Genomic DNA, 25551 nt, shown 5'->3' on the forward strand with positions numbered 1-25551 from the left:
GGGGTGGGGGTAAGGGATAAAAGACTACACAATGGGTAGAGTGTATACTGCTCGGGTGATGGGTGCACCAAGCTCTCAGAAATTACCACTAAAAAACTTATCCATGAAACCAAAAACTACCTGTTCCCCAAATACGATTGAATAAAAAAGATTAAAAAGAAAAATTAAAGACCCAGATATCAATAAAAAGTTAAAAATATAAATGAAGCCATATGGCAATTGAATTCTAAAATAGCATTTTAATCATGTTAATGTACATGGGGGACTAGATAGGGATATCACTCAAATCATATTTCCCACTTTCTACCCCTGACTTTCCAGAGTAGCCACATCCATTGTAGTGAGGGCTTTAGTAAAGTGGAGAGAGCAGTAGGTGCTCAGGAAATATTTGTTAAATTGACTTTGGTAACTCAGTTCTGTTTGTAATTTTTAAAATAATAAATATCAAAAGAACAAAAACCTTCCCATACATGTCCATTAGTGATTCAGGGAAATAAGTGAGAACATACTAAATTTAGTGGATGTTAGATGAGTTAGTTTTCTATAAAGGTTTTTGTCCCATCTATGATCTACAGACCAAGACAGGGGGACTAATTCTATACTTCAGCTAATATCTAGGAAACGCCCGGCTCACTCAGTAATTCCTTCCGCTTAGGTGTGTATTTTACATCAGTACCTTTATCTACGCAAATGGCGCCAGAACCTCGCTCTATTGTAACTCAGCAAACAGTACCGGTTAGTGATCTGAAATCAGCTGCCTATACCAATAATGACTCTATTGGACCTTATCTTTCTATTGTGACTCCTTAAATTAGTATTTCTTTCTGTTATAATGAAAAAAAGATCTCCATTGATTGCAAAAAGCAATGCCTAATATTATAGCATGATTACTTTCAGAACAAATTGAATACAGTATTGTCCAGTAATAATTACCATGTTAAGGAGATTTTAGTCTGCAAGATAGGAATACTGCCAATTAGAGACAATATCCAATAAACCAATAACCAAACAGTACTAATATGTTAAACATAATTAGCCTTAGAGTTTCAAAAATAGTTCGAAAGGCAAAGTTAAGTCATTTCCTGGGAAGATATTGTGATTGTCAACTGCAGCTTTAGTCATCCCTGTATCTGAGGCAGACTGAGGCTCAGAGGAGAGCATGATGTTTAAGAACAAGGGCTGTGTAGTGTTTTGCCTTTTTTATTGCCCTTTGCCTCCACTGGACTAAGCCTTGTTCAGGCCTTTGTCACTTAACTTATGTTCCAATCTCCAGGCTGTGCCTCCATCCATCTATGCTATATGCCATAATCCAATTAGCTTAAAAAACTAAAAAGTTAAAAGTTATGCTTTCCCAACCTGAAATTATTTTGGTCAGCTGGTATTGGTTACATTATGGTGAGGCAAAAAATATAGGTCTTATTGGCTTAACAAAAGTTTCTTTCTTTCTTACGCTGCATATTCAATTCTGATTGGCAGTGGGACTGTATTCTTTTTACACACTCAGACCTGCGTGGAAGAAGGCTGTGATGGGTCGTAAGCCCCACAGCTGAAGGAAGAAACGTGACAAATCACACAGTGATACTTAAATCTTCTGCCTGAAAGTGATATCCATGATGGCCATTCACATTTCTTTGGCCAAGACAAGTCACATGACCCATGCCTATCTTCAAAAATGGGCAGGAAGGTGCTATCCTACTATGTGCCTGCAGAGAAGTGGAGTATGTGTGAACAATCCAAATAGCTCCTGCTTCTATAATAGGAGAATTTCAAGATGAGAAACATATACCCCTTATGGGAAAGCTGAGGACCATTAACATCTCTTATAAATATTTTTTAATTTTCAAAGAAAATAAATTACTTTAGCACATCAGATAGCATTAGTTTTTAAAAACATTAAATTAGCAATAAAGATCCTATACAATTAATTTCCTATTATTATGGTTTTTCTCTCTGGAAAATTTAAATTTCTTCTCCTCAATGATTTTGGCAGTAGCCATTTATTCATTTTGCTTAGAAGCAGATATAATGTGTGTGATGAGACATTGTCCTGTTTTATTTTAAAATCCTTATGACAAATAAATATTCACATACTCCAGGCCGGGCGCAGTAGCTCCTGCCTGTAATCTCAGCATTTTGGGAGGCCAAGGCAGGTGGATCACTTGAGATCAGGAGTTGGAGACCATCCTGGCCAACATGGTGGAACCCCATCTCTACTAAAAATACAAAAATTAGCTGGGCGTGGTGCCAGGTGCCTGTAATCCCAACTACTTGGGAGGCTGAGGTGGGAGAATCGCTTGAACCTAGGAGGCAGAGGTTGTAGTGAGCAAAGAAAAAAAAAATTCACGTATTCTCTGCCATACATGTTTACAGTCTAATATAATTTTATCTTCAATAACTCAAATTTTACAGAAAAGATTTGAGATAGGAGAGAAATATCTGCAGTGGCTTATTCATATTTTATTTCTCTTCTCAAAACCTTCAAAAATTTCCATCACCCACCTGTTCAGACACAAATTCTAATGTTTGGCAAACATAGTTAGCTATTTGCCAAAAATTCAGAACTTCCCAGTTCCACAATGTGGAGTTGGCACTGGAAAACAGCTCCCCTTGCAGCCAGGTATAGCTAATGAAGTGAGCAGAAGTCTTTTTTTAATGTTTTTATTATTTTATCTAGAAAGTACTTATAAAGCCCATACTATGTACCAGGTATAGATAAGTATTTGACAAATATTAACTCAGTTACTGTGCATAACAATCTATGAGGTAGTTCTATAATTGCCCCCACTTTACAGATAAAGAAACCGAAGGTAAAAGCAGTTCAGTGACGGAGAAGCACAGCTAAGAAGTGACTGGGGTAAGATCTAATTCCAGGGCCAGAGCCCTTAAAAAGCAAGTGGGGCTTCTCTATGTTTCCTTCTTCTATCAACTCTGTGGCCCCAGTAGATTGCAGATCCACACAATTGTAGGGGTCTGGGTTTCTGATTAACCACAGGAAGCAAGCTGCCCACTGGCCAGGAACTCCCACACTATACTGCCACATGGATGAAAAATAAAATTCTGTTGAGCCAAGGCACTGAAATTTGGGCATTGTTACAGCATCTAGTGTTTTTTCTTATATCCATGGCAACCAAGACCACTGTAATTGGTCTATGTCTGGAATCAGGAGGCCTGGTTCTAGCCCAAGCACAGTCTCCAGCTTAAGGAATGACCTTAAGCAAGCACTTCTTCCCTCAGGGCAACATTTAAAAAAATAAGAAGATTGGATTGATCAACATTTTACTGCCTGTATTTCACAGGACATTCTCCTTTTAATATATTTGCTTGAACCTTCTTGAAAACAGGACTCCACGGACAAATAAGGTAGGCAAATTCTGGATAATACGTCTTGCTTTGGAGACTCATAATGCACATTTGCGACATCCTTCCCTGAGGACTTTAACACAGTATTCACCAGATGGATTTGACCATAGGACCTCTTAAATTTTTTGATTGGGAAATATTTATTAATACTTAGAGAGATACGAGTGTCCTAAGAAATGTAGTTTGGGGAATGATTAATTAGATGAATTCAAAAAGTATTCCAAGTACTAAAACTGCTCTGCTATGATTTCCTACCTTTCCACATTTCCCAAATGCAGCTCTAATCAGATTACCTCTTTATTGCTACACATGTGCAGTATGTATGTCCACTTAGGGCTGGGAACCTCTCACCTTGCTTCCTGAATCTGGAATAACATTTCCTCTCTTTTGCACCATTCCTAGTCTTGCCTAGGGCCCAACTCAACTCTCTCTGGTCTAAGAAGATGTCACAGCATGATCTAGCACACATCTTACATCTCTCTCACTCAAAACACATTAAAATCCCTGGACTCTCCACATGCGTTCATTAATTAAATTCATTCATTTATGAGACGGACTCTCACTGCCGTCCAGGCTGAAGTGCAGTGGCGCAATCTCTGCTCACTGCAACCTCTGGCTCTGGGGTTCCAGCGGTTCCCCTGCCTCACCCTCCCAAGTAGCTGGGACTACAGGCATGCACCACCATGCCTGGCTAATTTTTGTATTTTTAGTAGAGATGGGATTTCAACATCTTGGCCAGGCTGGTCTCGAACTCCTAGGCTCAGGTGATCCACCCACCTCAGCCTCCCAAAGTGCTTGGATGACAGGCATGAGTCACTATGCCCAGCCTATGCATTTTAGAATTAGATCCCAGAGAAAAGTCTCTTGACAAACAGCATCTGTAAGACAAGGGTTAAGTAGAAGGTGAGGTTCTTGAACCATTTTGATATGCATTGCTGAAACTGAGACAAAATCTGTCTGGAAACAGTCATAAACAAGAAATATATGCGTTAACCCTGGAAGAAATGGGAGGACAAGTTGTGTGATCCTTACCCACAAAAAATCTATGAAGCTCAAACAAGGAGTGATATGCAGTTTCAACTGGAAGTTCAGAAGCTAGTCTACAAACAAAAGGGGGTTATGTTGGGATTTCCTTATAAGTAGTTGCTACAAGATGGGTTTTTCTGTTTAAACCAGAATGAACATGCATTGACTGTGTGGGATTGGCTGTGTACTCATTGTGCCTCTTCTACATTATAAGGGTATCCAGTCCCCTTAGATCTGGGTTTTAAAAATCTATCTCTGATTTGGTGTGGAAGGTGGATGGGAATTGAAGATTGGAGTTAAAGACCAATTCAGAACAAGTTTCAGTTTTCTCCAGGTGGAAAAGGCAATGAGATTTTGACTAAGGCATGGAGGTGAAAGAATAAAGAGGTATTGGGCTTATGGCATGTATAAAGGGATGGAAAAGGAGAGAGGGAAGAAAGAAGGCAATGAAAGAGGAAGAAGGAAAGGAGAAGGAAGAAAAGAGGAAAGAAGAGGCTGAAGATGACTCCCAGTCTGCTGGCTACAAAACTGGGTGAATCCTAGGATTTTTAGAAGACTCCTCCTATTTCCCCATACTCCCTGTTTGCAGAGTTGCCTGAGTGGGCAGCAGGAAAGGAGAGACTTTCCTCCCCCATATTATCCTGTTACGTTGGTCTCAAATTATCCCTTCAGCAGAGTAAATATTTCATGCCCATTCTTCATTGTTCTAGGATTGGGTTTGGTAATCAGGAGTACATAAGGCAAAGGAGACCTTTCAAAAGGCTTGAAGTGGCATAGCCAGGATAGTCATAAACCAAATTGTTAATGACATGAAGCTGACTTTGGTTTCTCATCCAGATCCAGTTCCAGACAGGCAGCTCTCCTTATCTGCCCCATTCCCCACCTTACCCTACCACAAACCTGTCCATCAAGGAGTTAAGTCATTGTGAAAGAGGCCCTGTTGAGGGTTTAGGAAAATAATAGAAAAGGAACATAGGAATCAGACCAACTTCATAGACCTTGCAGTCAGAGTGATCTGGATCTGAATTTCAGCTGTTGGACACAAAAGCCTATGGTTCAAGAGAAAGGATCAAGCTGAAAATAGAGACGCTGAGTCCCTTAGGTCCTAGGGAGAAAAGGAATTTAAGGAGATGGCTCAGGGAAAGTGAAGAAAGAGTGAACTGTTTCTGTATCTGTTTGCTTTGAACCCACCATGTTCAAAGCAGGCATTATGAGGGCCTTGCCTGTCTGTGGACACATTCACTAGGGGAAGAATTTTCACAAACAATGAAACAACAATTTCACAAACAATTTTAACAAACCTCTAGGTTGTTTCACTCCCATTCTGTCATTTTTATGCACTTGACTATCTATTCAGACCGAGGAACAAAAAAAAAAAAAAAAAAAAAGGAAGAAAAAGAGCCTCAGAGACCTATGGGACACAATCAAGTGTATCAATATATTCATGAGAGTCCCAGAAAGAGAGGAAAGAAAGGGGAAAAATAATATTTGAAGAAACCATGGGCAAAAACTTCCCAAATTTGATTTTAAAATACGTGAATCTACACCTCCAAGAAGCTCAACAAATTCCAATAGGGTAAACTCAAAGAGTTTCATACGTAGAAACATCATAATCAAACTGTCGAAAGACAAACAGAGAATCTTAAAAACAGCAAGAGAGAAGCAATACAGCACAAGTGGTCTTCATTAAGATTAACTTATTTCTCATCAGGAACTATGGAATCTGGGAGGCAGTGGATGGCATATTCAAAGACCTGAAAGACTCAAAAGCTCTGTATCTAGCAAAACTGTCCTTTAAAAATGAAAGAGAAATTAGGTCATTCCAATATAAACGAAAACAGAGAATGGAGTTCTTCCTGCCTAAATGAAAGGACCCTAGACAATAACTTGAGTCCACATAAAGAAATATAAGTCTCTGGTAAAAACTAAATATAAAAGACAATGTAAATGTATCTTTTATTTATAACTCTTTTCTACTATATTATTTAAGAGACAACTACATAAAGCAATAATTATGAATCTGTATACCAGTCATGTATCAGACCATGCAATGTATAATGAGGTAATTTATATGAAAATAACAGCACAAATAAGAGGGTAGATACTAGAGCTATATAAGAGGAAAGTTTTATATATTGTTGTAATCAACTTTGTATTAATGCAAATTAGATTGTTATAAGATGTTAATTGTGGCTGGGCTTTGTGGCTCATGCCTGTAATCCCAGCACTTTGGGAGGCCGAGGCAGGCAGATCATGAGGTCAGGAGATCGAGACCATCCTGGCTAACACGGTGAAACCCCAACTCTACTAAAAATACAAAAAAATTAGCCGGGCGTGGTGGTGTGTGCCTATAGTCCCAGCTACTCAGGAGGCTGAGGCAGGAGAACAGTATGAGCCCAGGAGGCGGAGCTTGTAGTGAGTTGAGACTGTGCCATTGCACTCCAACCTGGGGGACAGAGTGAGACTCCGTCTCAAAAAAAAAAAAAAAAGATGTTAATTGTAACACCCAGGGTAACCACTAAAAAAAAAAAAGTAAAATGGTCAACTAAAATGGCCCACTAAGTAATATCCATTTTACACAAAAGAAGGCAGTAACGGGGGAATGAATGAAGAAACAAAGAAGACATAATACATATAGAAAACAAGTAACAAATGGCAGATGTAAATCTTACCAGTTATTATATTAAATACAAACTGATTAAACACTCTAATTAAAAGACAAAGACTAGAATTATGATGGGAGGGTGCATGATTCAAATGTATGTTGTCTACAAAAGGTACATTTTAGAATCAAAGTCACAAATAGGTTTAAAGGATGGAAATATGTGTACCATGAAAACAGTAAACAAAAGAGCTGGAGTGGTTGCAGTATAGACAAAAGAGACTTTAAGTTAAAAATTGTTACTGGAGAAAAAAAGGACATTTTATAATGATAAAAGGGTCACTCCATCAAAACAATTATAAGCATATATGTACTTAAAAACAGAGCCCAGAAATGTATGCAGCAGAACTTGACACATTTGAAGGTATTCATAGGCAATTCATCAGTAACAGAAGGAAACACTTCCTAACTCATTATCTGGAGCCAGAATTACCCTGATACCAAAGCCAGACAACTCACAAGAAAACTACAGAAAGCTATATCCCTTATGAATATATATACAAATATCTTCAACAAGATACTAGCAAACCAAATCCAGCAGCATATAAAAAGGATCATACACCATGACAAAGTGTGATTAATCCCAGGAATGCAAGATTGGTTCAGCTCATGAAAAAAAATCAATGTACTAAATCATATTAATAGATTAAAGGACAAATCCACATTACTTTGCCAATAGATGCAGAGAAAGCATTGACAAAATCTAACAACCTTTCATAAGAACACTGAAGAAGGCAGGAATAGAAGGGAACTTCTTTGATCTGATAAAGAGCATTTAAGAAAAACCCACAACTATCATCATACTTAATGGTGAAAGCTGATAGCTTTGCCCCTAAGGTCAGGAAAAAGACCAGAATGTCTATCTCATCCCTTCTATCTAATCAGCATTGTAGTGGAGAATCTAGTCAAGGCACTAGGCAAGAAAAAGAAATAAAAAATCATCAGATTTAAAAGAAAGAAGTAGAACTACTTCTATTCATAGATAGCATACTTAGGAATAAATTTTTAAAAAGAAGTCTTGTACACTGAAAAGTACAAAACATTGTTAAGGAAAATAAAAGAAGGAAATAAATGAAAGAAATCTCATGTTCATGGATAAAAAGATATAATATTGTTAACATGCTAACACTACTCAAAATGATTTACAGATTCAACACAAGCTTTATCAAAATCCCAGCAGTATTTTAATTAACAAACACCCTAAAATTCTTATGAAAATATAAATAATCTTGAAAATAGCCAAACAGATATTGAAAAAGTAGAACAAAGGAGGACTCACACTTCCTGATTTCAAAACTTACCACAAAGCTACAATAATCAAAATGGTGTGGTACTAGCATAAGAATAGACAAATAGATTAATGAAATAGAATTGAGAATCCAGATAAATCCATATATGTGGCCAATTAATTACTGACAAGGGTGCTAAGACCGTTTGATGTAGAATGAACAGTCTCTTCAATTTATGATGCTGGGACAACTAGGCATCGAAATGCAAAAGAATTAAGTTGGCTCCTTTCCTCAAACCATATATAAAAATTAACTCAAAATAGATGAAAGACTAAATGTAAAATGCTAAGACTATAAAACGCTTGAAGAAAACATGGGTTAAATCTTCATAATCTTGGATTTGGAAAAAGATTATTAGATAATGACACCAAAATCTTAAGTAACAAAAGTAGATAAATTGGACTTTATCAAAATTTAAAATTTTTGTGTATCAGAAGATACTATCAAGAAAATGAGAAGACAACCCAAAGAATGGGAGAAAATATCACAAGTCATATATCTAATAAGCATTTAGTATCTAGACTATACAAAGAATTCTTACATCTCAATAACAAAAAGACAAGTAATCCAATTTAAAAATGAACAGAAGATATTTCTCTAAATACACATTCAACATGATTTGTCAAATTATGGCAAATAAAAATCTCAATAAGCTACCACTTCACATCCACTAGGATGGCTATCATGAAAAAAACAAATAACAACAAGTGCTGACGAGGATGTAGGGAAATTGGGACCCCCATATATTTGCTTCTGACGTCAAAAAATGTTGTAGTCACTTTGGAAAACATTTTGGCAGTTCCTCAAAAAGTTAACCACATAATTACCATATGACTCAGCAATTCTACCAAGTATATATATCTAACTTCTTTCACTTAATGTATATACAAACATTAAAAGCATATGTCCACACGAAGTATATACACAAATGTTCACAGCAGCTTTACTCATCATAGCCAAAACGTGAGAACAACCAAAACTTCTATCGGGTGATAAATGGAGAAACAAAATGTGATATTCATATAATGGAACGTTACTGATCCATAAAATGGAATAAAAGTCTGATTCATGCTACAATGGGTCAACTTTGAAACATTATGCTAAGTGAAAGAAGCTAGACATAAAAGGTCACATATTTTATGATTCTATTTATATGAAATGTCCAGACAAGGCAAACTCATAGAAACATAAAGCAGATTAGTGGTTGCCAGGGGCTGAGGGGTGGGGGAATGGGGAATGACTGTTAATGAGTATGAAGATTCTCTTTGGGGTGATGAAAATACTATGGAATTAGATAGTTATACAGTGGTAATGGTTACACTTCTTTATGAATATACTAAAAACCACTAAATTGTATACTTTAAAAGTGAATTTTGTGGTTTGTGAATTCTATCTCAATTTGAAAAACAATAAAAACATGGAAGACATTCCCACCGATCAGACGGAATCCCAGCAACATATCCCTAAGTTATTAGGGATAGTCTTTTAGGGCATCATTTCTTCATTTGTCAATTAGACATATACCATCTGATATGGTTTGGATCTCTGTCACCACCCAAATCTCATGTCAAATTGTAATCTCCAATGTTGGAGGTGGGGCCTGGTGGGAGGTGACTGCATCATGAGGGTGGTCTCATAAATGGTTTAGCATCATCCCCCCTCGGTGCTGTATAGTGAGTGGGTTCCTACAATATACGATTTTTTAAAAGTGTGTGGCACCTCCCCACTCTCTTTCTTGGTCCTGCTTCTGTCATGCAAGACGCCTGCTCTCACTTTGCCTTCAGCCATGAAAGCTCCCTGAGGCCTCCCCAGAAGCAGATGCTGCCATGCTTCCTGTACGCCCCATGGAACCATAAGCCAATTAAACCTCTTTTCTTTATAAATTACCCAGTCTCAGGTATTTCTTTACAGCAGTGTGAGAATGTACTAATACACCATCATTCCCACAAACTTGTGATGAAATCAGTATACGTGAAGTTCTGAGCCCCATATCCTCCATACTGTTAGTATTCCTAGTTGAATCTGAACCTACTTCTTGTTTATAGTATTGCCCTATCTAATCCAGCCTTACTCAGGCCACCAGATGTTTTTCTGGTTCTTTAGTGCGGTGTGGTTTTTTTTTTACATGCTCTCTCTCTCTCTGAAAGTCCTGGGGAGGGAGACAAGGTAACATTCATTCAGGACCTGTTACCTGTCAGACTGTGGTCTAAAATACCATATTAATTTAGGCCTCCAGACAATGTCATAGACTAGGTTTTTTTTTTGGCGGTGGGGGTGTGGGGGGGGGGGTGCGGGGGAGTCTCGCTCTGTTGCCCAGGCTGGAGTACAGTGGTGGGATCTCAGCTCACTGCAACATCTGCCCCCTGCCTCCTAGCTGCAAGCAATTCTCCTGCCTCAGCCTCCTGAGTAGCTGGGACTACAGGCACATGCCACCATGCCTAGCTAATTTTTTTGTATTTTTAGTAGAGACGGTGTTTCACCACGTTGGCCAGGCTGGTCTCGAACTCCTCGCCTCAAGTGATCTGCCCACCTCAGCCTCCCAAAGTGCTGGAATTACAGGCATGAGCCACCACGGCTGGCTTTATTTCTATTTTTTAATTTATGTTTTATTTTTTAATTTTATTCTTATTTACTTTTTTTGAGATGGAGTCTTGCTCTGTTGCCCAGGCTGGAGTGCAGTGGCACGATCTCAGCTCACTGCAACTTCCGCCTCCCAGGTTCATGCCATTCTCTTGCCTCAGCCTCCTGAGCAGCTGGGACTACAGGCGCCCGCCACCACGCCCAGCTAATTTTTTGTATTTTTAGTAGAGACGGGGTTTCACTGTTAGCCAGGATGGTCTCGATCTCCTGACCTCGTGATCCACCCACCTCGGCCTCCCAAAGTCCTGGGATTACAGGCGTGAGCCACCGCGCCCAGCCGTTTATTTCTATTTTAAAGGAAAGGAAACGGAAACCTCAGTTTTAAAAATACCCTCCAAGTCATGCCTTTGAAGGTAGGGACATTGGACTTTGAAGGGCCTGAGTTCAAATCTGACTCTCAACAAATCCTGTGGGATCTCCAATAAGTGCCCTACGCTTCTGAACATCAGTTCTTCATCAATGAGATGGGACAATAGGAGACTAAATGGAATTATGGAGTGGTTTTGAAGATTAAATGAGATAGAGAACATACACCTAGCACAGATTATAAAATACATATGAGGCTCAATAAATGTTAGCTAGTATTAGTCTTATGAGGAACTAACCAGTGGCTAAATTGAAATTAAAGGCTAGATCCATGGCCTACCAAAGCCTTCTCTTCCACTTCTCCATGTTGCCTCTTTCTTCTCTATACTTGTCTGAGCTACTCACCCTATCAACTGAAATGTAAGTCAGCAAGGAGAGGGACTGAGGCAAATTATCGATAAACATACCTGTCCAGTTTCCCTGAACACTTGCCAATCCCAGCCTTTTCTTCATTGATGCTACCCATGCTCACACGTGCACACACACACACACACACACACACACACACAGTGTTCTTGCCACTTCTGAGTAACTGGCACTCATACCCTCATGGAAAAAACGGATGCAGCTTGATCCGGAGTTTCACTGAAATATCCCCCCAATCTCACTTCATTGGCTTTTCACAAAAACTCCAAGACACATCCTAAAAGCTTGCAAAAACCACTTTACCCTCTCTGGGTCTTCTTGGAAACTATTTGGCTTTTGCCTTTCCCAGCTACATCTGGTCTCAATGGAATGTGCTTATCGATCTTGGGAATGAGGCCAAACAACCTGGTACCCTGATGGCTAAAAAGGCTCATACAGTTTGTGACATGCCATCAGCAAGTGGGTTAACACAGGATTTCAATTTCTTATCTTCTGCTAACTTCCAGCAGACTCCGTAAGCACCCACCCTTCCAGACAAATTCTCTTCTCCTGTGTCAATCCTTCTTTTTGGATCTCTATTAGTATTAATTGAGCATCAACTCTCACTATAATTATGAACTTTTGATATAACTTATAGGAATCACTAATTCAGCTGGGCTTCCTGGTACAACTTGACAATAGGATTTCCCATTCTCTGGGGAGACATCATGGTAGCTACGGGCTTTGGTTTCAGGCAGGCCTGGCTTTGTATCCAGCTTTATTCTGAAAGAACTTAAACGAGGTTCTTCACGTATCTGAACCTCTTTTCTCATTTGTAAATGTATCTATAAAAATCACCTAACCAGGTTGTTAGTGGGAAATAAATAATAGGCACCATAGTAACTATTAGCATTGTCATCATTGCTGTTGCTCTTAGAATGCCACAAACAACCAGATACGAACCCAGTTCAAATCATGCCATGCCCTCTTTGAAATTGTTACTTGTTAAAAAATTAACTGTGGGATGTATAAACTTCAAGAGTATACACATTCTTTATACCCAAACACAATTTCTAAGACTTAGTAGAAAGAAGAAATAACCAAAGATGTAGGGCAAAGATTTAGCTACAAGACTGATTATCACATTGTTTACAATATTGAAAAACTGGAAACAAACTAGACATGAAAAATGAGTTCTTCTACAGATAGTGGAACTTCCAATTCAGTGGATGACTTGCAGCCCTTTTAAATGTGATAAACAAATGTTCATGACAGGGAAAGGTGTTTACAATGTGTATAGTTGAATATACAGTCAAAGTGTTAAAAGATACTTACAAAATGGCATCTAGAACATGGTCCTGATTTTATTTGAAGGAGAGTGTTGCAGAGGACAACATTTGAGTGCATACAGAAAAAATCAAAAGGATAATCATTAAAATATTAAAAGTAGGTTAGCCTTATTGCAATTTTTCTGTTCTATATTTTCTAAATTTTTGATAATGAAAATTTTGAGAAAAAGTAAACTTCTTGGTAAATTTTATTAATGAAAAACATACATAAAGTCAATAATTCTAGAACAGCTTCATGGATTTTGATAAAGTGAACACACATGAGTGATTAGTACCCAGATGTTGAAACAGAACCCATACCAGCATTCCACAAGCCACCCTTTTGCCCAGTTCCAGTCACTACTCACAGCCTAAAGATAACCACCATCCCGGTTTCTAACAGCCTGGACGAGTTTTCTTTATTTTTAAGCATTTCACAAATGAATCACCTCATATGCTCTGTGCCTATCTTTCTTCATTTGCCATTGTCTGTGAGAGTTATCAATGTTATTGCATGTAATTGTAGTTCATTCATCCTCATTGCTATCTTCTAGTGTGTGAAGAGTTATTTATCCATTCTCCTATAAATGTACATTTGTGTCACTATTTGTTTTTGACATTATGAATAGGGCTGCTAGCTATATTCGTGTCCTGTTTTTTGTTGAACATATGTACATGTGGAATTGCTGACTATAGGAAATGTACATGTACAGGTTAGTGATGCCGTCAGTTTTCCGAAATAGTTATTCCCATACACACTTCCAGTGTCAGTGTGAGAATTCTCGTTGCTCAATTCCAATTACTTGTCAACATTTGGTATTGTCTTGCGTTTTCACTTTAGCCATTTCTCATGGCATCACATTGAGGTCTTAATTTACATTTCCCAAGTAACTAGCAGAATTTAACACTTTTAAAAATGTGTATTGGCCATGTGGGTATTCTTTTTTTGAAGTGCCTGTTTACGTCCTTTGTCCATTTTTCTATTAAGTTATCTGCGTTGGAAGAATTCCTATATTCTCTACACAAGTCATATTAGATGCGTATATTAGAAATCTTTTTTTCCCATTGTGTAAACTTGATTTTTCAATCTCTTAATGGTATCTTTTGATGAAAGAGGGTCTTAATGATAATGTCCTGTAGTTCAATAGGACTCTTGTTGTGTCCCCTGGCAAGAGTGAGCCCCTGATGATATCCCATACCATGCCATCTAAACACAGGAAAGGCAAACTTGTACTCAGAAGAGGTCTCTCTCCTTGTGAGGACAAACTGCTGGTCTTTTCAAGATGGAACAGGACCAGTAGCACTACTATCCCATTCGCAATGCTACGTTTCTTATTCTGGGTCCTTGAGAAATATGCCAAAATGTAACTAAATGTGCAAAGATTTTAAGAAAATGGGGAAAGAGTTGCAAAAATCTGGAAGAGGCATCAGACTACAAGTCTAGGAGATCCCAAGTATTGGAGTGACAGAAGAAAGGTTGAATAAAAACATCCTAGACTGCCATGCAGCCTAGGGAAGATTCTGCAAGGCCATCAGGAAGTCCTTGAGCCAAAGTCAGTTGTCAAAGTTGTCCCATGTCTCTCAGCAACAGATCTGCCTTGGTGTCTTTACTAGGCTTAATTATTGCTGGGAACAGCCTGTGGAAAGCATGGTTGCAGGGCAAACACAGTGATAGATTTTGGGGCACAGAAGATGAGTCCTTGGTTAATGACACTCCCTGTGGCTGGAGTTCTGCTAACACACTCTCAGAGGCAACACGCCAAGATAGGGAATCATGGGAGGAGGAGACAGTAGTGGCAAACAGGGAAGGTTATTGATGTGTTGACTTTGGGCATATATTGAGTTTGATACATCTTTTCCTCCTAGATATTCCATGTCCAGCCAAATATACAGGTCTAGAATTCAACAAGGGGATCTGGGTTGCTCAGACAGAACATTAGGAGTGACTTCTAGAAGGGCCTTATGAGAAAAGGGAGTCTCAGGTATCTCCATAAAGGAACATCCAGGGGCTCCAGGCATTTCAGTGACTCCCTGCTCTTTCTGCCCAAATAGTTTAGTTGAGGCGATAGAGAGCAAAGAGGGAAGAGAGAGAGAGAAAGAGGCCCTTTGTGGTAGACCATGGGGCCATTCTCAGACTTCAGGACTCTCATTACTAAAATACTTCCCCAAACATGGCAGCCTAAGGCTGTTGACACATTTCAACTATATTTGTCTCTTGGATTTTCCTACCTTGAACCTGAACATAGCCAAAAGTAATTTGTAACAGCAAGAATTTTGGAGGGAAGCCAGCGTGCAATTATACAAAAGTGAGCTTGCATGCACACTTATACACATACACACACACACAGTACAAAGGATGTGAGCAGCCAGATGCAATAAATCACAGAATCTACACTCCACAACCTGAGAAAGAGCATGTGGGCCCATGAGTCAGGATTAAACACCATAGCGACAAAGTCACTGAAGCCTGCCTAGTGAGGCAGCAATTTCTGCCCTTAATAGAGCCCTTAGGTCTCAATAATTGCTTCAAAATCCACACACAGCAGCACACAGTTTTTCATAACTGGAGAAGCCAAAAATCCAAGTGTGAAGTGAGAACTGACAGCATCTCTTATGCACATCTGAGATGCAAGGAAGGTCTATGGTTCTGCCTGCTTTCCAGTATCTGCCTCATTTCCAGCAGCCAGAACAGTTTCCCAAATGTCTGCAGTCTGGAACCTGCTCTGTGCTTGAACTTCCCACTTGGCCTCCATCTTCCTGGCTGCTCCCAACTTCCCATTCTACTTTTTGTCCTTACCTGAAACTCTTTTCAGTACTGTCCAGTATTTCTGCCCATCTCCAGGAGTCTCATGGCAGACTAGGCTAGGTTTGTAGACAAGGGCAAGGTATTAAAATTAAATCTGAACTAAGATTAAAATTCAGTACTAAATTAAGTACTGAATTAAAATTCACAGATGCTACTGACCCTCAATAACCAACTAGAAAAAGGTGTCCCTTCTCAAAACACCTTTCTGAAAATCATAATATACTAATTTTGTTCAAACAATTTATAACCATCATCTGGAAATGTTATGATAAATATACAAATTAATGTTTATTTCATGAAGGATGTCCTACTAGATGTGGCAGTATACAACCTAGACAACAGTCCATGGTAGCTGTCTCGGCAGTATACGGCAGCCATCTCAGCTCAGCATCCAGGAATTGTCTTTCCTCTGCCCTTTGTTTTTCCACTATTGAATTTAACAGACTACATTTATATGAGTGCTTTTTGTGTGTGTGTGGAACCAAGGGGCCAGGGTCCTCTGGCAGGAATTTCACAGATGAAGGTACTCACGGTCAAGCAAAGTCCTGGGGAGAAAAAGAGGCAAAGACTTCCTGCATGGGAGATACTCATGTGGTGGCCTTGGAGAGTAAAAGAGCTTAGAGTCAGGAAGTGTTCCAAGCAATCTAGAACACTGTTTCCCAAATGGCTGCAGCCTGAACTCGCTCTGTGCTTGGATTTCTCCGTTGGCCTCTGTCTTTCTGGCTGCTCCCAACTTCCCACTCTACTTCTCCTCCATCCTAGGGTGCCTCTGCAGCAGCAAATGTGGCTGTTCAACAATCTGAAGTCTTTGATTGTGAACAGTGCTAACCAGCCCTGGGAAAGAAAAGCAGCTCTCTTCCCTGCTCTCCAGGGCTAGCAGATGAACACTGTGGGGTCGAGCCCAGTCTGGCCAGAGCAAGTCCAGGAAAAGGTGCTTCTCACTCTTCAGGGCACTGCTGAGATCCCCAAGCATAATTTTGGAAACTCTGATCCAGAACCCTGGATTGCAGGTTTTAAATCTTTTTTCTTTTGCATTTACAAGTAATACAAAATCATTATGGAAAAATACTAAAAAGAATGAAGAAGAAAATAAGTTTCCCTTCATCTCATTAACCAGAAATAAGTTGTCTGTTTTTTGTTCTGATTACAGAAATAAAATAGTCATTGTAGAAAATCTAGAAGATAAAGTTAAGGGAAACACTTTATCATTGATTGTCACTTTTGGTATGATCTTTTCAGTCTTTTCCTATGTACATTTTTGTTTTGTTTTGAGACAGGGTCTGGCTCTATTGCCCAGGTTGGAGTGCAGCGGTGTGATCTTGGCTCACTGCAACCTCTACCTCCGGGGCTCAAGCAATCCTCCTATCTCAGCCTTCCAAGTAGCTGGGACTATAGGTACGTGCCACCGTGCTGGGCTAACTTTTGTATTTTTTGGTGGAGATGGGGTTTGCCTTGTTGCCTGGGCTGGTCTCGCTCTCCTGAGCTCAAGCAATCCTCCCACCTTGGCCTCCCAAAGTGCTGAGATTACAGATGTGAGCGACTGTGCCCGGCCTATGTACAATGTTTTTAAAACAAATTAAATTATATCACAAATATGGTTTGCTATGGTATTTTTAAATTATTTGTATAGTATGAGCATTTCCAATCATTTTAAAATGTATTTCTACTTCTTTACTTTTAAAATCATTTAAATTTTTATTAATTAATGAATAGGTAATATGTCTATATGGTACAAAATTTGAAAAATATGAAAGAACATAAAGTGAATAATTTTTCCCTTTATTCCTGCTCCCCAAATGGGCCACCAGTGTTAACAGGGTTTTATATGTCCTTCCTAATATAGTTTATCAATTTATACACACACACCCACATTCCATTTAATATATGTAGGATATAGTTCCACAGAACTACATGAGTGGAATGAACAATCTCATTGTTTTGAACAGCTGTATAGTATGTTACATTGAAAGCTGTCCCATACTATTTACCCAATGCCCTGTTGGTAGGCATTTAGGGCATTTCCAGCTTTTGCATTAAAGCAATATTGTAATAACTTTCCTTGTATATATTTATATATATCATTAGACACAAATGCAAATCTTGCAGTATAAATTCCTAAAAGTTAAATTCCTGGGTCAAAGGGTTTGCACATTTTAAATTTCAATAGATATTGCCAAATATCTTCCCACTTCCAGAGTATGTGGGACTCCAAGATGGCCCAGATAATCTTCATCTGATTCATATCCCCAAGTGCTCTCCTCCCACATTAAATCAGAGCTTGTCTATGTGATGCATGGAGTGTTGTGGAGATGATAGTGTGTGACTTGTGGGGCTAGATTATAAAAGGTCTTGCAGCCAAAATCTGTTCCCTTACTCAGGAGAGAGCCACCATGTCATGACAACACATGTCATGAGAAAGCCCTGAGGAGAAGTCCCTGTGGGGAGAAACTGAGACCTGCCACCAACAACTAGAATCGCCTTGCCAGCCATGTGAGTGAGGTATTTTGGAAGGGAACTGTGCATATCCAGTCGAGCTTTCAGCTGAGGGCAATCTCATGAAATACCCCAAGCTAGAAAGACCCCACTAAGATGCTCCAAAATAACTTACACACAGAAACTAGGAGACATTACAAATGTTTATTATTGTCGTAAGCCACTAAGTTTAAGAGTTTGTTATATTACAATAGGTAACTAATACAGTATATGAGAGTTCCAGTTCTCTCTCTCCCTCAATAACACAAATTATCAACCATTTTACTCTTTCACTATTGATAATTGTATCTCATGTTGCTTTAATTTTTCATCTCTCTTATTTGGAGTGAGGTGGAGCACTTTTTCACATATTTAAGAAAATTAGCTGGGCGCGGTGGCTAACACCTGTAATCCCAGCACTTCGGGAGGCTGAGGCAAGCAGATCATGAGATCAGGAGTTCAAGACCAGCCTGACCAACATGGTGAAACCCCGTCTCTACTAAAAATACAAAATTAAGCCAGGCGTGGTGGCATGCGCCTATAATCCCAGCTACTCAGGAGGCTGAGCCAGGAGAATCACTTGAACCCGGGAGGCAGAGGTTGCAGTGAGCCGAGATCATGCCACTGCACTCCAGCCTGTGTGACAGAACAAGACTCCATCTCAAAAAAAAAAAAAAAAAAAAAGGAAATTAGTATTTTCTGTAAACTGTGCATATATTTTCTCTAAGTGTCATTTTTTCACGGAGGCCTAATATTTCACCAAATAAGTTTAATGTGACTAATTTAACTATTCTCTTATTATCAGACACTGAAGTAAATTTCCACATTTTGATATGAGCAATACCGGTATAAACATCACAATTCTTTCTCCATATATCTGATTATTTCCTGAAAGGGGATTACTATAAAGAGAATTATTGGGCAAAAGTGCATTATAAAACAGAATATGTGTAATCAGAGCTATCTTGAAATCTAATTTCTCAAGGCTCTTTGTACAGACTAGTAAATGTCTTTTGTTTGTTTTTTTGTTTTGTTTTGAGATAGAGTTTCACTCTTGTTGCCCAGACGGGAGTGCAGTGGCGTGATCTCAGCTCACTGCAGCCTCCTCCTCCCGGGTTCAAGCGATTCTCCTGCCTCTGCCTCCCAAGTAGCTGGGACTACAGGCGCCCGCCACTAATGCCCGGCTAATTTTTTGTATTTTTACTACAGACAGGGTTTCACCATGTTGGCCAGAATGGTATCAAACTCCTGACCTCAGGTAATCTGCCCGCCTTAGCCTCCCAAAGTGCTGGGATTACAAGTGTGAGCCACCATGCGCAGCCACAAATGTCTTTTACAAAAAACTTTCATTAACATATATTCCTACTTGTAGTATCTATCTCACCCCAACCCTTCACCAAAGTGAGTATTATCATTAAAAAAAAATGTTGTGCTGAGTGTGGTAGCTTACACCTGCAATCCCAGCACTTTGGGAGGCCAAGGTGGGAAGAATACTTGAGGCCAGGAATTCAAGACCAGGCTGGGCAACAAAGCAAGATCCCATCTTTACAAACTAAAAAAAATTAGCCAGTCACGGTGGCGTGTACTTGTAGTGCCAGCTACTAGGGAGGCTGAGGAGGGAGCATCACTTGAGCCCTGGAGGTTGAGGCTCCAGTGAGCCATGATAGTGCCATGGTACTCCAGCCTGACCAACTGAGCAAGACCCTGTTGCCAAAAAAAAAAAAAAAAGTTGCTAAAAGACAAAAATGGCCTTATACTAGCAACATTGCTTTGGAGGAGCATTCTCATCAAGAATTGAGAGATTCTTCTCAATCCCAACTTTCCTACCTGAAGTTGGAATTGCACCAAGACATGATTATTCAGTAGAGACTCCTTAGGGCCTCCAGCATCATCACAGATTCCCACTGTCACCTGCCTGTTTCCTGAAATGAAACTAGCTTGGACAATAACTTAAGAAAAGGCAGCTGCTAAGCTTGTGAGAACCACAGAAGCTGGGATCCAATGCTCAAAGTTTTGGCCACATGGATGCCAAATTCCTGGGATATCTCTGATTATGCATATTCTGGTCATAATCCCAAAAGCACATGCATGCTTGTCAGACCTGGTGTCCCCAGACAGGGTGTGGAAAATGTGGGTGCAAATCTCATTACACATGCATTTCCTTGGCTCACATTCCCCAGGCAGACTGTGAGGTACAATCAGGATGGGCCTATGAATGGGCAAGAGCCCAGGGCCTTGACTGGGAGGGGTGAAAGTATCCTAAAGTAAGATCTCAGGACCCCAGGCCTGTGAACTTCCCCTTCCAGGAGGTTTGGAATTCTCCAGGCCTCAAAAGCCTCTTTGATAAAACCTCAAACCAATAGAGTTCATGTGATATTATTTAAGCTTCAGGCCTCCTTTCTGCCCAGTCCCAGTCTCGTGCTGCTCAGCAGTCAGGATCCTGTCCTCTTCTCTGACATTCCCTCCCAGTCCTGCCCTGGACATTCTCACAGGCTCCCCATGGACCTGGTCTTGCCCACCCTGCTTCCAGCCCTGTGACAGCCTCCAGCCTCCCTGTCTGCCTTTCCTACTCAGAGCTGTGGATCACAGGCCTTCCCTGGGACCTTGGGGAATTAAAAGAAGAAGGAAAAGAGCCTGCTTCCTACACCGCTAGTTAATTCGAACACTTGGGGCCAAGGCACACCACAGCCCCTTAGCAAAGGCTTTTTCTCAAGACAATGGCTATGAGGCAGCCCCCTCCAAATCCACACATAGAGTGACCACATTGTCTAAACCAACCCAATCAAAATGTCTAACAAAATAGGTGTATCTCTGATTGTACTATTTTAGAAAATTCTCATAAAGGTAAGGAATTATTTAACAGGCTGCTTTTATGTGGGGGAAGATCACTTACAAATAAGATATAAGGAAAATACCCCAAAATATTAATCTTTCTTTCCTGAAACTTCCTGACTTTCACCTAATAAGCAAAGTCATCCATGTTGCCTTAAGAAGTGAAGGCCTTGGCCGGGCACGGTGGCTCACGCCTGTAATCCCAGAACTTTGGGAAGCCGAGGTGGGTGGATCACGAGGTCAAGAGTTCAAGACCAGCCTGGCCAAGATGATGAAACCCCATCTCTACTAAAAATACAAAAAATTAGTCGGGGGCAGTGACAGGTGCCTGTAATCCCAGCTACTCAGGAGGCTGAGGCAGGAGAATCACCTGAACCCAGGGGGCGGATGTTGCAGTGAGCCGAGGATCTGAGATCGTGCCACTGTACTCCAGCCTGGGCGACAGAGTGAGATTCTGTCTCAAAAAAAAAAAAAAAAAAAAAGAAGTGAGGGCCTTGAGGGGGTGAGTTCAGAGACCATTAGATATTAAGCCACACAAGTGATGGTGCCAAGAGGTGGTTCCACTGAAACGATTCCCCCCACACCCCCATTAAATGCCATTAGTTACCCCCTGCAGTCTCTCCACATCAACATAAAACTTAAGTTACAATTAAACTAATTCCCAAATTCCCAGCCCCTGATTTCCAGTAAGATTGTTCCCTCTATAGAAATCCATTCCTACCACAGGCCCCTACCCACCCCAAAGCCTCAGAGCAGGATTATACTGTTTAACGATTCCATATCCCACAGGGCAAACATGATGCCCAGTAGGCATGCTATGTTTGTCGGACTGAACAAACTTTTGTGCACTGGTCTTGCTTCTGCCTAGTCCTGCCTCATGAACCTTTTGAATCTTTCAAAAAACTGTCTTTCAAATATTTGAAGAAACCATCAAGTTTTATCTGAATATTCTCCAGTATGAAATTTCCAACCCCTTCAACTGTACTGTGTGTGGCATTCATTCACTCTTTCATTTAGTAATTGCATGCTCTGGGCTAATTACTGTGACAATGTGATTCAAATAACTGAGGTTCAATGTGAACCATGGGTGACAGAAAACTAGACTCACAATAGTGGAGATGGTTTTTACATTTCATTAAATGGACAATTCAAAATGGAAATAGAACAGGAAGGTCAAGTAAAAGTCAGAAAGCCCCCCAGAATTACCCTTCTCTGATGTCTGAGTGTTGTGTAGGTAGTTTTGAAATTCAGAGTAGTTACATCCCACTTTATATGATCCAATCTGCTTGGAACACAGATCTTGTTTCCCATAGTCAGAAACAATGGTACATATAGAGGTGAATCCTCCCTATACCCTGAAAATCCAGCAAAGAGAGAAATCCATACTGAAGCTAACATGCTGTACATTTGCCACTGAATATTGTGAGGTATTCTGTGGCCACAGTTGCGATGATTAAACAAAACAGGAAAGCAACACAAGTTAATAAGGAAATTTTTACTTATTTTGCTGGTCCTTGAGGATAAGCAGATATTGTTCATTTATTCATTCATTCAAAAACCACATATTGGGTTTATTTAGAAAAGAAGGAAAAACTAGTTGACTATATCTGCAGGGCTTCTAAAAGGGACTTCTGGACATCTCAAGGTACTCAGAGAGTAATGCAATTAAATTACATGTGCTTTCTCTTCTGAATGCCCTGTTCTCTCTTCCTCAATACAGGTCTAACACCAGCAATATTTACACACCGAAGGCACGAGTATGGCCATTTGGGGGGCTGTGATATTGTTATTGAGGAGTTTTCCAGAGATAACTAGACAAGAGCTAGAAAACAATGGAAGGAACTTTAGAAGCTCACAGGTATGTAACTGAACTAAAACAATTAACTGTGTACTGGCAAAGAAAAGAGGAATTTATTAAGTATCTACTTGTGCCAATAAACAAGACAAATATTATTTTCATAATTCTACATGAGACAAAAGAAAGGAGGTGATAGGGAGGAGAGCTGAGTCAGCATATTCTGTGTTGGCCTTCACAATTTCCTGTCATCTAGGATGTCTCATTTGATTTCAGAGAAAGATCTAGGTAAGGGAGGGAAGAGTGACCTTCCCCATTGGCATCAGAGGTACCAGAAGCAACACCTACCACTGCCTCTGTGAGTTAAGGATGCCTGATCTGGGCAGCCAAACTATATATACCTCCAAATGTAGATCCAAAAGAATCTATACACCTTGACCAAAACGTAATTGTTTTAGAATAATTGCATAAATTCTCAAGAGAAGAAAAATAAAAAATAACTACTAACAACCATTGTGTTCTTCCCCACTTTATACCGCAGGATAATCCGGCATTGTTCACCCTGTGTAAAGGCTCTATGGTGGATCCATCAGGCTATCAGTCAGGTCTTTGTTGAGCTCCTTGGAAATTCACAATAGAAAACTATCCCTCAGGGAGCTTACAATCAAATAGGGAAGTAGATGTTATTAAATAAGAAACAAGGCAGGGCACAGTGGCTCATGCCTGTAATCCCAACACTTTGAGAGGCCGAGGCAGAAGGATCACTTGAGCCCAGGAATTCAAGACCAGCCTAATCAACATAGGGAGACTGTGTACAAATGATTTAAAAATTAGTTGGGCACCATGGCGTGCACCTGTGGTTTCAGCTACTAGGGAAGCTGAGGTAGAAGGATCGCTTGAGCTTGAGAGGTCAAGGCTGCAGTGAGCTGTCATCTTGCTCACTCTCTTGCCCAGGTCTCAGAGCAAGATCCTGTCTCCAAAATAATAATAATAATAAACAACTTGAAATAATTAAATTATTACAGGTGTGGAAAGGGAAGATCTCAGTTTCAATGGAGCATTGGATTTACACAAGTCAAGAGGCAAAAAGTGGGCTTTGCTGAAGACTGATGCTAAAGCTGAATTCTGGACAATGAGTAGCAATGAGCCATGTAAAGAAAAGGAAGTGAGTAGGTCCTGAGGCAAAACAGAGTTTGCCACGTTTGAGGAACTGTGAGAGAACTGTTGTTCCCAGTGGGAGAACACTAAGAATGAAATTGGCTCAAAATGAGGCTGGAGATGTAGGCTTAGATTACATAGGTTGGCCAGCATAGGAATTTTAGATTTCATTTTAAAAATCAATGGGGAATCATTAAATTGCTTTAAGTTAGAGAGGAGGAATAGCTGCAGAGCAAATTTCCATTTTTTGAAGATTATTTTATGGGTAAGACCTCCAGAATAGCCACCACCATCCCCCCATCACCATATCCCCCCACCATCTCCCCCCACCATACTCCCACCACATTCCCCCCATATCCCCCACCACCACAACATCCCCACCACCACCACATACCCCCCCCACCACATCCTCCCAACCACATCCCCCCATCACCACATCCCCCCCCACATCCCCCCCACCACATCCCCCTCGACCACCACCACATCCCCACCACCACCACATCCCCCCACCACCTCCACATCCCCCCCACCACCTCCACATCCCCCCCACCACCACATCCCCCCACCACCTCCACATCCCCCCCACCACCTCCACATCCCCCCCACCACCTCCACATCACCCCCACCACCACATAACCCCCCACCACCACATCCCCCCTAGCACCACCACCACATCCCCCACCACCACCACCACATCCCCCACCACCACCACCACATCCCCCCCACACCACATCCCCCACCACCACCACATCCCCCCCCCACCACATCCCCACCCCACCACCATATCCCTGATACCACCACCATCCCTGGATCATGGAAGCTGTATTCTAGGCAGGCACATCCGAGATGACCAGGGTACTCTTTCTCCACCCAGCCCTCAGTCATAGGATAGAAACTACCTCAGGCATGGCAAGCTGCAAACACTGGCAGTCCAATAGCTCTCTGCCCACATTCCATGTGCTCTTAGGAGAGTTTCCATGCCAGGAAGGTCAAGCCAAGTAGACAAGGGATTACCATCCACCCACCCCAACCCTATTCATAGAGCAAGGGTGTCACATCGATAAGTAGGTCTCCACCCCCAACTCCAGTGCATAGCACAGGGTCTCTGCCCAGAGGAGAGGCAGGCCATGAGATGAAGAGCTCTGTGGCTCTGCCTGAGGGGACCAGCTGTTTGGAACACAGAGTGGAGAATTCCAGGCCTAAGAATGCTGTGCAACATGGACAACATGGGGAAAACCCAGCTCTAAAAATAAATAAATAAATAAATAAATACAAAAATTAGCCTGTGTGGTGGTGCATGCCTGTAATCCCAGCTACTCAGGAGGCTGAGGTGGGAAGATCACCTGAGTGTGGGGAGGTCGTGGCTGCAGTGAGCAGTGATCATGCTACTGCACACTGCACTCCAGCCAGGGCAACAGAGCAAGCCCCTGTGTAAAAAAGAAAAACAAAAAACAACAACGCTGTGGAAAACC

General features: G+C 40.7%; 1 long non-coding RNA gene across 1 annotated transcript; it reads left to right on the forward strand.

Annotated features, from left to right (window-relative positions):
• Positions 1-3151: 3151 nt before the first annotated feature.
• On the forward strand, positions 3152-25351 carry LOC107967317 (uncharacterized). The gene is made up of 6 exons (XR_008537994.2): positions 3152-3360; positions 17100-17217; positions 18201-18312; positions 22847-22984; positions 23463-23526; positions 23947-25351. It is a non-coding gene; the product is annotated as an uncharacterized LOC107967317 (long non-coding RNA).
• The last annotated feature ends 200 nt before the right edge of the window (positions 25352-25551 follow it).

This window comes from Pan troglodytes, chromosome 9 (genome assembly GCF_028858775.2).
Source record: "Pan troglodytes isolate AG18354 chromosome 9, NHGRI_mPanTro3-v2.0_pri, whole genome shotgun sequence".
In the NCBI taxonomy this organism is placed as follows: Eukaryota; Metazoa; Chordata; class Mammalia; order Primates; family Hominidae; genus Pan; species Pan troglodytes.